Source organism: Drosophila mauritiana, unplaced genomic scaffold (assembly GCF_004382145.1).
Source record: "Drosophila mauritiana strain mau12 unplaced genomic scaffold, ASM438214v1 U_235, whole genome shotgun sequence".
Taxonomy (NCBI): Eukaryota; Metazoa; Arthropoda; class Insecta; order Diptera; family Drosophilidae; genus Drosophila; species Drosophila mauritiana.
The window spans coordinates 22092-36939 of record NW_022881369.1 but is presented as its reverse complement, the minus strand read 5'-3'; the positions used below and the strand labels follow the sequence as shown (position 1 = coordinate 36939).

The 14848-nt window shown below is 40.1% G+C and overlaps 1 non-coding gene and 1 pseudogene across 1 annotated transcript; both read right to left on the bottom strand.

The window, feature by feature from the left end:
• Positions 1-2356: 2356 nt before the first annotated feature.
• Positions 2357-2534, bottom strand: LOC117149510 (annotated as a pseudogene).
• A 684-nt stretch (positions 2535-3218) lies between these two features.
• Positions 3219-5211, bottom strand: LOC117149512. The gene has a single exon (XR_004460348.1). It is a non-coding gene; the product is annotated as a small subunit ribosomal RNA (ribosomal RNA).
• Between the last annotated feature and the right edge of the window lie 9637 nt (positions 5212-14848).

Here is a 14848-nt window from a genome sequence, read left to right as displayed (position 1 = left end):
CTTTTATGGTCGTTCCTGTTGCCAGGATGAGCACGAGGCCCATATTTAATAACAAACGGATACTCAACAGGTTACGGAATTGGAACCGTATTCCCTTTCGTTCAAAATTATTCAAGTGTATTATATTCGCTTTGTTTATATAGTTAGGCATTTTTGTTTTACTTGAAAATTTTCGGCTTTCGCCTTGAACTTAGGACCGACTAACTCGTGATCAACCACTGTTCACACGAAACCCTTCTCCACTTCAGTCCTCCAAGGTCTCATTCGATTATTTGCTACTACCACCAAGATCTGTACCAATGGCAGCTCCATGCAGGCTTACGCCAAACACTTCTACGCATACCATTGTACCTTCCTACTCACTAAAGTTTCAAAATTTATATCACAAGTAATATAAATCATCATCTACTTTAGCGGTAATGTATAGGTATACAACTTAAGCGCCATCCATTTTAAGGCTAGTTGCTTCGGCAGGTGAGTTGTTACACACTCCTTAGCGGATTTCGACTTCCATGATCACCGTCCTGCTGTTTTAAGCAACCAACGCCTTTCATGGTATCTGCATGAGTTGTTAATTTGGGCACCGTAACATTACGTTTGGTTCATCCCACAGCGCCAGTTCTGCTTACCAAAAGTGGCCCACTGGGCACATTATATCATAACCTTGAACTTCATATCAAGAAAGTTAAGGTTCTTACCCATTTAAAGTTTGAGAATAGGTTAAGATCGTTTCGACCCTAAGGCCTCTAATCATTCGCTTTACCAGATAAGATTATTTTATATAATATTAAAATGCACCAGCTATCCTGAGGGAAACTTCGGAAGGAACCAGCTACTAGATGGTTCGATTGGTCTTTCGCCCCTATACTCAATTCTGACAATCGATTTGCACGTCAGAACTGTTTCGGTCTTCCATCAGGGTTTCCCCTGACTTCAACCTGATCAAGTATAGTTCACCATCTTCGGGTCACAGCATATATGCTCAAGGTACGTTCCAGTTAGAGGCATAAATAATATAAATATACATTATACATAACTATATAGAACGCCCCGGGATTGTGTTAATTAGCTATAAATAGCTAAAAAACTAATCCCATTATTAGTCAAGTTAATTACGCTATTAGGTTTACATCCCAATAACTTGCACATATGTTAGACTCCTTGGTCCGTGTTTCAAGACGGGTCCCGAAGGTATCCTGAATCTTTCGCATTGTTAATCATACAAGAGCATATAATAAACACAAAAATCAATGATAATTATGCCATTATATAATTCCGAAAAATTAACGCTCTGTAATAATATAAATCTATCAGCACTTTATCAAATTAATAACATTTATTCTGTGTTAAAATGCAAGCAATTTAATTGGAATAAACTATAAGTTATATTTTATGATAAATTTGGGATATGCTAATAGATTACAATGTCCTTATATGGAAAAAATGCACATTATTCTTAATAATATTATTTAAATATTACAATTTTAATGATGAATTTTCCATAACGGATATTCAGGTTCATCGGGCTTAACCTCTAAGCAGTTTCACGTACTGTTTAACTCTCTATTCAGAGTTCTTTTCAACTTTCCCTCACGGTACTTGTTTACTATCGGTCTCATGGTTATATTTAGTTTTAGATGGAGTTTACCACCCACTTAGTGCTGCACTATCAAGCAACACGACTCTTTGGAAACATCATCTAGTAATCATTAACGTTATACGGGCCTGGCACCCTCTATGGGTAAATGGCCTCATTTAAGAAGGACTTAAATCATTAATTTCTCATACTAGAATATTGACGCTCCATACACTGCATCTCACATTTGCCATATAGACAAAGTGACTTAGTGCTGAACTGTTTCTTTTCGCTCGCCGCTACTAAGAAAATCCTTGTTAGTTTCTTTTCCTCCCCTAATTAATATGCTTAAATTCAGGGGGTAGTCCCATATGAGTTGAGGTTGTATATATAACTATATTTTGCCATAAATTCTTTATATATAAATGATAAAACAATCAATTAAATTCGTTATAAATAGTTCCAATAGTTCTTGTAAGCAAAGTTATTTTTTTATCCATTTAACGAACAACGAAGAATAATAACAAAACCAAGATTTTTCTTTTTCCGAATCATTAATAAGAGACAATTCTAGATGAAAAATATTTCAATTTTTTATGCTAGACATTTCTCAGTATTATTTGATTGAAAAAGAAAATATTTCTCTTCGTTTTTCACATTCAAATGTGAGATAATGTTTTTCATTCTTTTTTTAATATTATGAATAAAATCATTATTTAATCCAATAATATACCATATGCTTATAAAAAATTTATAAACAACTTAATTAGCATAGTCTTACAACCCTCAACCATATGTAGTCCAAGCAGCACTATAAAATTAATTAAAGTACATAACAGCATGGACTGCGATATGCGTTCAAATGTCGATGTTCATGTGTCCTGCAGTTCACACGATGACGCACAGTTTGCTGCGTTCTTCATCGACCCATGAGCCGAGTGATCCACCGCTTAGAGTTTTATAATTCATTTTTATATAATATCAATATTGTTTTTATTGAAAGAAATTAAAAATACACCATTTTACTGGCATATATCAATTCCTTCAATAAATTTATTTTTATACCTAAAAATAAATGTTGCGATATGTCTTAGTTTCATATAAGCATTATGTATCATAAAAATCTGGTTATGGTTTGCTATTTTGGGTGACACATACTGCAAAATTTATATAAAACATTAACCTGATGGATGACAGGTACAAACATTGTATATTTTAGGTTGTTGCATTAGCCAACGTATGCTCATAACATAGATGAACAATACATATTCGCAACGCGTGTATATTATGGTCCATATACACACACACTTATTTGAATACCACATTCAAAATTATTTTAATTTTAATTCGACTTCTACTTTCAAATTTTGTTCAGTTTCTTCGATTTCCATTTTCGAGAATTTGTTTTTATAGGAAACGCCATTGTTGTAGTAGGTACTGCCACAAATACGCACAACAACATTAATAATGTTAAAGTCTTTTTATAGGTTGCCAAGCCCCACATATAAAATAAAAGCCATCTTCATTTTATTTTGACTTTAACTTTTGATTCCGTGGAATCATTTTGTAATATTTTTATTTTGGTAAATTGTATTTATTTGTATTATAACAAATGTTTATTAACGATAAGGATATTATACAATAATGATCCTTCCGCAGGTTCACCTACGGAAACCTTGTTACGACTTTTACTTCCTCTAAATAATCAAGTTCGGTCAACTTTTGCGAAACAACCGTAACACGCAAGGCGTCACAGTGATCACGTCCGGAGACCTCACTAAATAATTCAATCGGTAGTAGCGACGGGCGGTGTGTACAAAGGGCAGGGACGTAATCAATGCGAGTTAATGACTCACACTTACTGGGAATTCCAAGTTCATGTGAACAGTTTCAGTTCACAATCCCAAGCATGAAAGTGTTCAGCGGTTTACCCGGACCTCTCGGTCTAGGAAATACACGTTGATACTTTCATTGTAGCGCGCGTGCAGCCCAGGACATCTAAGGGCATCACAGACCTGTTATTGCTCAATCTCATTATTGCTAGACGCAATTTGTCCATTTAAGAAGCTAGTGTCCTTATAATGGGACAAACCAACAGTACGGCTCCACTTACATAAACACATTCAAACACAATAAACATTTTACTGCCACCATGAATGAAGGCTACATAAGCTTCAGCACCATAATCCTGAAGATATCTATTTAATATATTTGAGTCTCGTTCGTTATCGGAATTAACCAGACAAATCACTCCACGAACTAAGAACGGCCATGCACCACCACCCATAGATTCGAGAAAGAGCTATCAATCTGTCTTACACACTTATGTTCGGACCTGGTAAGTTTTCCCGTGTTGAGTCAAATTAAGCCGCAGGCTCCACTCCTGGTGGTGCCCTTCCGTCAATTCCTTTAAGTTTCAGCTTTGCAACCATACTTCCCCCGGAAGCCCAAAAGCTTTGGTTTCCCGGGAAGCGACTGAGAGAGCCATAAAAGTAGCTTACACCCAATTGCTAGCTGGCATCGTTTATGGTTAGAACTAGGGCGGTATCTGATCGCCTTCGAACCTCTAACTTTCGTTCTTGATTAATGAAAACATCTTTGGCAAATGCTTTCGCTTAAGTAGTCTTACGACGGTCCAAGAATTTCACCTCTCGCGTCGTAATACTAATGCCCCCAAACTGCTTCTATTAATCATTACCTTCTTGATCTGAAAACCAATGAAAGCAGAACAGAGGTCTTATTTCATTATCCCATGCACAGAATATTCAGGCATTTGAAGCCTGCTTTAAGCACTCTAATTTGTTCAAAGTAATAGTACCGCCCACAATAACACTCGTTTAAGAGCACTAGTGCAGGTTTTTAAATAGGAGGAACATATGAAAAAATACAAGTATTTAATCACATATAAGAACTCCACCGGTAATACGCTTACATACATAAAGTATAGTACTAACCACAACTGTAAGTTGTACTACCCGTATGAAGCACAAGTTCAACTACGAACGTTTTAACCGCAACAACTTTAAATATACGCTATTGGAGCTGGAATTACCGCGGCTGCTGGCACCAGACTTGCCCTCCAATTGGTCCTTGTTAAAGGATTTAAAGTGTACTCATTCCAATTACAGGGCCTCGGATATGAGTCCTGTATTGTTATTTTTCGTCACTACCTCCCGAGCTGGGAGTGGGTAATTTACGCGCCTGCTGGCCTTCCTTAGATGTGGTAGCCGTTTCTCAGGCTCCCTCTCCGGAATCGAACCCTGATTCCCCGTTACCCGTTGCAACCATGGTAGTCCTAGATACTACCATCAAAAGTTGATAGGGCAGACATTTGAAAGATCTGTCGTCGGTACAAGACCATACGATCTGCATGTTATCTAGAGTTCAACCAATATAACGATCTTGCGATCGCTTGGTTTTAGCCTAATAAAAGCACATGTCCCATAAGGTTCATGTTTTAATTGCTTGTATTAGCTCTAGAATTACCACAGTTATCCAAGTAACTGTTAACGATCTAAGGAACCATAACTGATATAATGAGCCTTTTGCGGTTTCACTTTTAATTCGTGTGTACTTAGACATGCATGGCTTAATCTTTGAGACAAGCATATAACTACTGCAGGATCAACCAGAATAATGTTTTTCCTTCATATTCCATTCATATATTTGAATCGAAATAAGCAATATAATAGATATATAGATATATAGATTTTTCACTTTATATAATTCCATGATTTTTATTATATTGAATAAAATTCAATATTTCGCCTTTGGGTAAAATTTTAAATATATAAGTAAAAATCCATTCGATTACGGCCATTTTTATATAGCATTCGTAATCCATATTTTCATTTTTAATTTATACTTGTTTTACCAATATAACAAGAATTTCATCTAATTATTGTAATATATATATTTCTATAATTTTATCTTTTATACATACATATTTCATTATAAAATATCATTTTATTTCAACATACATAATTATTGTATCCACACATGTACAATTTTTGTTTAACCAATATAAATATTAAGTTAAATCATTTGCATTTTGAAGATAAATTAAAATTTATCTCTTTTCATATATATCTCTGGTAATATATAACATAAAACCAAGCGCATATGATAATATTTCCACATTTAATATATAATTTTATATTTCTTTCATAAGAATCCATATTTGTATTATACCGTAACGATATAATAATCCAACTATACGGCAGGTAATAAATTAATATTTGCCTGCCTCCAAAAATTAACGATAATATATGGAAACGATTTGTTATTCTATATATAATAGAAACTTGACTTTTGTTTCAACGATATTATCTATAAAGCGTATATTCCTATTATCCGCGAGCCAAGTCCCGTGTTCTATAGAACTGAGAAACAAATTTGTACGGATAATAATATACTTTATTGTATGTAACCAATATAAACATAATCCGAAATAAATATTTCGAATAATGCGGGAGGTCGGCAACCACTGCCTACCTATAGTAGTTTTTGAACCCGCTGTCCTCAAAGCGGGTATTTTCAATTCCGTTTGCCACCCAACATACGGGCTATTCTCTTATATATTAAGAGATTATAGGAACATTTCATTTTTTTCCATTATTCATATATAATATGATTATTTTTTCCCTTATACATATAATAATTAATCATTTTCATATGTATATATTTAATTTACTCATATTATTGCCAAAATCATATGAATACATAAGTTTTGAACAATATGAGAGGTCGGCAACCACTGCCTACCTATAGTAGTTTTTGAACCCTCTGTCGTAATTCCGGTCGTTTACACTACTATACCTCTCACTATAATGGCTTTTCTCTATAATACTAAGAGAATGTGGATATTTTCAGCATTTTTTCCCTTATACATATAATAATTAATCATTTTCATATGTATATTATTTAATTTACTCATATTATTGCCAAAATCATATGAATACATAAGTTTTGAAACAATATGAGAGGTCGGCAACCACTGCCTACCTATAGTAGTTTTTGAACCCTCTGTCGTAATTCCGGTCGTTTACACTACTATACCCTCTCACTATAATGGCTTTTCTCTATAATACTAAGAGAATGTGGGATATTTTCAGCATTTTTTCCCTTATACATATAATAATTAATCATTTTCATATGTTATATTATTTAATTTACTCATATTATTGCCAAAATCATATGAATACATAAGTTTTGAACAATATGAGAGGTCGGCAACCACTGCCTACCTATAGTAGTTTTTGAACCCTCTGTCGTAATTCCGGTCGTTTACACTACTATACCCTCTCACTATAATGGCTTTTCTCTATAATACTAAGAGAATGTGGGATATTTTCAGCATTTTTTCCCTTATACATATAATAATTAATCATTTTCATATGTATATTATTTATTTACTCATATTATTGCCAAAATCATATGAATACATAAGTTTTGAACAATATGAGAGTCGGCAACCACTGCCTACCTATAGTAGTTTTTGAACCCTCTGTCGTAATTCCGGTCGTTTACACTACTATACCCTCTCACTATAATGGCTTTTCTTCTTATTAATACTAAGAGAATGTGGGATATTTTCAGCATTTTTTTCCCTTATACATATAATAATTAATAATTTTCATATGTATATTATTTAATTTACTCATATAATTGCCAAATCATATGAATATACATAAGTTTTGAACAATATGAGAGGTCGGCAAACCACTGCCTACCTATAGTAGTTTTTGAACCCTCTGTCGTAATTCCGGTCGTTTACACTACTATACCCTCTCACTATAATGGCTTTTCTCTATAATACTAAGAGAATGTGGGAATATTTCAGCATTTTTTCCCCTATACATATAATAATTAATAATTTTCATATGTATATTATTTAATTTACTCATATAATTGCCAAATCATATGAATACATAAGTTTTGAACAATATGAGAGGTCGGCAACCACTGCCTACCTATAGTAGTTTTTGAACCCTCTGTCGTAATTCCGGTCGTTTACACTACTATACCCTCTCACTATAATGGCTTTTCTCTATAATACTAAGAGAATGTGGGAATATTTCAGCATTTTTTCCCCTATACATATAATAATTAATAATTTTCATATGTATATTATTTAATTTACTCATATAATTGCCAAAATCATATAAATACATAAGTTTTGAACAATATCAGAGGTCAGCAACGGTCTTTCCTCTATAATACTAAGATAATATGGGAATATTTCATCATTTTTTCCCTTATACATTTATACATATAATATTAATCATTTTATATGTATATTATTTAATTTACTCATATAATTGCCAAAATCAAATAAATACATAAGTTTTGAACAATATCAGAGGTCGGCAACGGTCTTTCCTCTATAATACTAAGATAATATGGGAATATTTCAGCATTTTTTCCTTATACATATAATAATTAATCATTTTCAATATGTATATTATTTAATTTACTCGTATAATTGCCAAAATCCTATGAAGACATAAGAGAATACAATATGAGAGGTCGGCGCAACCATAATATAGTAGTTGATGACGAGGTGTTTGGCAACTTGATACAATTCTTTAAAAAGTCTTTATATTAATTATATGATAGGGACAATATCATATGCGTCACTAAATTGATGACGAGGTGTTTGGCAACGTGACACAAATCATTAAAGTCTTTATATTAATTATATGATAGAGACAATATCATATGCGTCACTAAATTGATGACGAGGTATTTGGCAACTTGATAGAATTCTTTAAAGTCTTTATATCAAAAATTATATGATAGGGACAATATCATATGCGTCACTAAATTGATGACGAGGTGTTTGGCAACTTGACACAATTCATTAAAGTCTTATATTAATTATATGATAGAGACAATATCATATGCGTCACTAAATTGATGACGAGGTATTTGCAACTTGATACAATTCTTTAAAGTTTTTATATCAAAAATTATATGATAGGGACAATATCATATGCGTCACTAAATTGATGACGAGGTGTTTGGCAACTTGACACAATTCATTAAAGTCTTTATATTAATTATATGATAGGGACAATATCATATGCGTCACTAAATTGATGACGAGGTATTTGGCAACTTGATACAATTCTTTAAAGTTTTTATATCAAAAATTATATGATAGGGACAATATCATATGCGTCACTAAATTGATGACGAGGTGTTTGGCAACTTGACACAATTCATTAAAGTCTTTATATTAATTATATGATAGAGACAATATCATATGCGTCACTAAATTGATGACGAGGTATTTGGCAACTTGATACAATTCTTTAAAGTTTTTATATCAAAAATTATATGATAGGGACAATATCATATGCGTCACTAAATTGATGACGAGGTGTTTGGCAACTTGACACAATTCATTAAAGTCTTTATATTAATTATATGATAGGGACAATATCATATGCGTCACTAAATTGATGACGAGGTATTTGGCAACGTGATAGAATTCTTTAAAGTCTTTATATCAAAAATTATACGATAGGGACAATATCATATGCGTCACTAAATTGATGACGAGGTATTTGGCAACTTGATATAATTCTTTAAAGTCTTTATATCAAAAATTATATGATAGGGACAATATCATATGCGTACTAAATTGATGACGAGGTGTTTGTTTGGCTACAGGAAAAATCATTTATTTATCGAATCATCAAGCAAAGGATAAGCTTCAGTGGATCGCAGTATGGCAGCTGCTCAACCACTTACAACACCTTGCCTGTTACAAAAGTCGTTTACAATTGATTCTAGGCTTTGTCATTGTATTAAATAATGCTTTTATATGTAACTAGCGCGGCATCAGGTGATCGAAGATCCTCCTAATTTACTATGTTACAAATTACATTGGCATCACATCCATTGTCGTTTATAAAATAAATTATAAACTTTAAATGGTTTAGAAGCCATACAATGCAAATTGCCCCTTATTTATCATTGCAGTCCAGCACGGATACGACCTTAGAGGCGTTCAGGCATAATCCAACGGACGTAGCGTCATACCACTGTTCGCTCGAACAAGTATTGTGCCATTGGTCCGTACCTGCGGTTCCTCTCGTACTACGCAGGAATGCTGTCGCAACAACGTTTTGTCATTAGTAGGGTAAAACTAACCTGTCTCACGACGGTCTAAACCCAGCTCACGTTCCCTTGCATGGGTGAACAATCCAACGCTTGGTGAATTTTGCTTCACAATGATAGGAAGAGCCGACATCGAAGGATCAAAAAGCGACGTCGCTATGAACGCTTGGCCGCCACAAGCCAGTTATCCCTATGGTAACTTTTCTGACACCTCTTGTTAAAAACTCTTTAAACCAAAAGGATCGATAGGCCGAGCTTTTGCTGTCCCTGTGTGTACTGAACACCGAGATCAAGTCAGCATTTGCCCTTTTGCTCTATGTGTGGTTTCTGTCCGCACTGAGCTGGCCTTGGGACACCTCCGTTATTATTTGAGAGATGTACCGCCCCAGTCAAACTCCCTACCTGGCAATGTCCTTGAATTGGATCATACCTGAGTAATTGGAGTTATACCAAATTTTCAAATCAAAAATACATAAATGCATCGTTTTATTAAAGAATTTGTTTGCGATTATATAACAAACTCGTGATACTTTGATCAAGAAGCTTGCATCAAAACCCAATACCATAAGATATAATAAATATATCCGTATAATGGCTAGGAAATGATACACGTTCCATTTAATCAAGTAAGTAAGGAAACAATAAGAGTAGTGGTATTTCATTGACGATACCAAACCGAGGTCTAATATCTCCCACTTATTCTACACCTCTTATGTCTCCTTACACTGCCAGATTAGAGTCAAGCTCAAAAGGGTCTTCTTTCCCCGCTAATTATTCCAAGCCCGTTCCCTTGGCTGTGGTTTCGCTAGATAGTAGATAGGGACAACGACGACTTTTCAGATCTCTCCGAACTTGTTTTACGTGGCGTGTTCCACACTGAAGGGATTACAACCACGACACCCTGAACACCCACAAGTGGTGCATGTATCAACATGGTGTATGTGTCTGGATACGCCAGACAAGCGTCCCGGACTAGAAGCTATAGCTATGTACATAGCGACCACCCCGGTAGCAATTCGAGTACTTGCTTGCCGGGCAAGCACTCCCCCTTGCTGAGGAGCGAGATCTACCTAAAATCTCTACTGATCTCTGGGTCACAGCACCCGAGTTTTGCGCAACTAGCACCGTAACTCAAACGTCGAACACGAAGGCTCTACCCGCGATATGGGTACCAACCACAGCCACCACGATACTCCCACCAGGGGCCTACCTCAATGTGCAGTCTTGGATAGCTGCACAACCCGTGGTACCGAAAGAGAGGCTCGGTGGGCCTCCTCCTTTTGCTCCGACAAGCAGGGTTAGAGGGACCTATGGCTATATTAGTCGCCTCTTACGACAAGCAATAGCGGACTGTGGAAGTATTCTCGCCCGCTAACCACACGGCGAAGTTGTTGGGCTAAACACCCCTCCTCCTACGGAACACTTCGTCCGCAAACACTGCCAGCCGTTGAGTCCTCTGTTGATCTTCCAGGATTCTATCGAAGGTCCAGTTTTCGCCAAGGCGCTGCACTCCAAGTCCATCGAGGTTCCGCAAATCTGCATATAGGGGGCAAGCGCACAATATGTGCATCCAGTCCTCATATGGATCTCCACAAGCGCAAGCAGTGGTATCGCTGAGGGCTCTCCCTTGCAAAAATGCGTTAAACGACCCGTGACCTGTCAGCAGGTAAGACGTCCTCATCGAGAATCCAAATCTTGGATCCCGATAGGCGAGAGTGACATATGGGATGAATTTATGCGTCACCCGTCCTGGTTCGCTGTCATCATCCCATCTGTTCTGCCAACTCTGCAGTAAGCACTCTTCTAGGCGAGTCTTCCTCTGCTTCCAGCTTAGACACGTAGTGTCCTCGTCATATAGCCAGTCGTTCTCCTCCAGCGGGTATCCACGCTTCAGCTTGTATTTGACCGCTAAAAACTTAGCAGCCAAGTCAGCGGGGGAGCTCCACCAAGTACCTGCAGTGCCACTGTGGACACTGTTCGGCATACCGAAAGGCATCCAAGCAGGATTAGCCTCTGGCAGGAGGCTAGTCGTCTCCGGGCGGCTACTTGTTCGGCGGTGTCATACCATACCGGGGCACCAAACAGCACACAAGGTGCCATGAGTCCGTCATATATGGTCCGCCTGGCTCGAGGACTGAAGCCCCAGTCGGCTCGAAGCACACGCGCCAATGCTCCAACGACTCCGGTCATCCGCTGGCGAAGCGAAGCTATGTGCGTGAGGAATTTCATTCCTTCACTGACCGTGATGCCAAGGTACCGACAGCTACGCACATACGGAAGGTTCGCTCCAGCAAACCTCACCGTAGGCGCACGTCTCAAGGCACCTTTAGCAGCATTATTACCGTCTTGCTGGTCGAGACGGCAACGCCAACTTCCGCTCCCCACGCTTCTACGATGGACATCAGCTGTGCTCCTTTTTCCTCTAGCATAGCTCGGGAATTTCCCTCGACGAGAAGCAGCAAGTCATCAGCGTATGCACTCAGCTGGCAATACGGCTGGAGACGCTGAAGCAGTACATCCATCAGAATGTCCCAGATAAATGGGCCACTGATTGACCCCTGCGGGCAGCCTCTAGTTACCGGTACTTCCACAGTACCGGAACTGCTTCGGATCACTGCTCTTCGGCCGGAGAAAAAGCTCTGCCACAAGCCCATCTCCCGGCATCCCAAGTCTGCTAGTCGGCGGAGTGCAGCACTCCATTCGACGTTGTCGAATGCTCCTTTGAAGTCCACGAATGTGCCGAGCACGTATTGCGCCGGGCTGGCACAAACACTGCTCTTCACGTGTCTCCAAGCATCCTCCACACATCGTCCTTGGCGAAATCCAAACTGCCATCTGCAGCCTTCCGGAAGAACTTCTCTCACACGATTCACCATGATGGCCTCGAGCACCTTACCAAAGACTGGCAGCAAGCATATTCCTCTATATGAGGAGGGCTCACACTTGTCCTTATCTGGCCCTTTGAGCAGCGAGACAACTCGTGGGCACTTCCACTCAGCGGGAAAGTATCCTAATCGGATGCATCGGGAAAACAACGATGCTAGGTGCTCGGGTATGGCGCGCCAGACTGCCTTGCAGATAGTGCCATTGATGCCGTCCAAGCCGGGAGAGCGCCTGCTCTTCAACCGGGCAACACATGCATCAACCTCGAATTCTTCGAGGGCCGGTGGGACTTCCTCCGCGATGGCAGTCGGTGCTTCGGACTCCGCAACTGGGAAGAAATTGCGGAGGAGCACTCGTGCACAGTCACCCCAATCAGTGATGAGCTCGCCATTCACGCGGAGGCACCCAATCTCCGTGCACTTTCTGCGGCCTCGGCAAATCTTGTAGACGCGCCCCCATGGGTCGTCGGCATGATCTCCCACGAAGCGTTTCCAGTCATCCATTTTCGCCCTCCCAATGAGCTTCTTGTAGTTTGCTGAGGCCCGCCTCAGCTCGACCACTACACGCTCTATAGCGGCACCGTCATCACGACGCCTTCCATCTTGGAGTAGGCGACGAAGTCTCCGGACTTCGCGCCTTGCAGCGCAGAGGTCGGCAGTCCACCAACGTGCTCTCCTGTTGGGCGATCGAATTGACTTTCTTCCCAGCGCAATATCACATACATTATGTACTATACTGCGCAGGGTCGAAACTTGCTGGTCCAACGGCGACTCTGAGAAGTTTTCCGGAAGTTCGGCTGCTCTACTCACCATTTCCTCCTTGAACAATCGCCAACGTGCATTGGAGAAGTTCCAGGACGGCACAGGAGCTATGCTCTCAACTGCGCGCGCGGTAGTTGGTTCGGCCACAACAGTAATGATGTTGTGGTCACTCAATTCCCACTCGTCCACTCTCCACTCATATGTGGCCCACATAGATGCTGCCTCATTGACGATTGTCACGTCGATATCGCTAGTAGCTCTGTGATTGTCGAACGTGTACACCTCTGTTGACTGGTTTAGGGCGGCGACTCTTGCCTCCAGCATCCACTCTGACAGCAGCTCACCCCGTCTGTAGTTAGCTTGCCCCTCGGCATGACGAGAGAGTTTGCTAAGCCACATGGGGGACACTGCATTCGCGTCGAGGCCCAGGATTGCGGGGGTTCTGCTGGCCTGCAGCAGGACCGCATCCATGTACCGGAGGTACGGTTCCAGAGGTGCATCGAACTGGCAGTATGCGGCGCAAAGGAAGATTGAGCCAAAGCTCCCTTTAACGACCAGACATACGCCATAATCCGTGGTGAGGGTCTCCACTGGCATACAGATGGCTTCCTGTTGATCTACTAGGATGGCTGCCTTCCCTCGCCGATCGGTGAAAATTCTCATTCCTTCAGGCAGCACATCCATTCCGTCCCCGCCGAGATACGGCTCCTGCACCAGCGCGAACATAGACTCCGATCTCCTGAGTCGGACTCCGAGCTCGATGGTCGCAGCTCTGCCTCGGCCACAGTTCGCTTGGATGAAGCTAAACATTAATGTCTAGCTTGCACCCTTGCCAGCAACGCCCCGTATATCGGGCACACGTTCGAGAGCATGTAATGCCCCGAGGGTTGCCCTCTGTGACGGCAGTTCCGGCAGTCCACCGGGTTTTGGCACTTTGCCGCGGTGTGGCCTTGTTGCCCGCACTGGCGGCAGACATTGTCCTTCTGCCGGCATTCGCTGACCTTGTGGTCGAAACCCACGCATCTGTGGCAGGCGTATGTGCGGACCTGTGCTCGGCATCGGAATGAGAACCACTTGATGTAGACACGACCTACATCAAGCTTCGCCATCGCGCGGTCGTCTACCTCTAGCGTTACATTTACTGTGGCGCCGTCGGTTACCGACCACGCCTTGGTCACCAGGTGCACGGACTTCTTAAATTGGGACATAGTCATTCGCTGTCGAAGTTATTTCCATGCAGCTCCTGCATGAATTCCTCAGGGCCGATAGCTGTGTCGACGTCATAGACGACGACCTTCGGCTTCTCGGCCGCATTCCGTGCCACATTTAGCCCAACTTCAGCGAACCTCTTTGATGCTACCACCTTCTGCAGCTCTCCAACTGAAGGAGTACGAATGATCGCACCACCACCTCGACGGAGCTCACGTACCTCATGTACTCTGACTCCGAGGGAGGGTGCAACCATCGTTCGCACCTTTTCCGCTATAGCTTTCCCCGATAG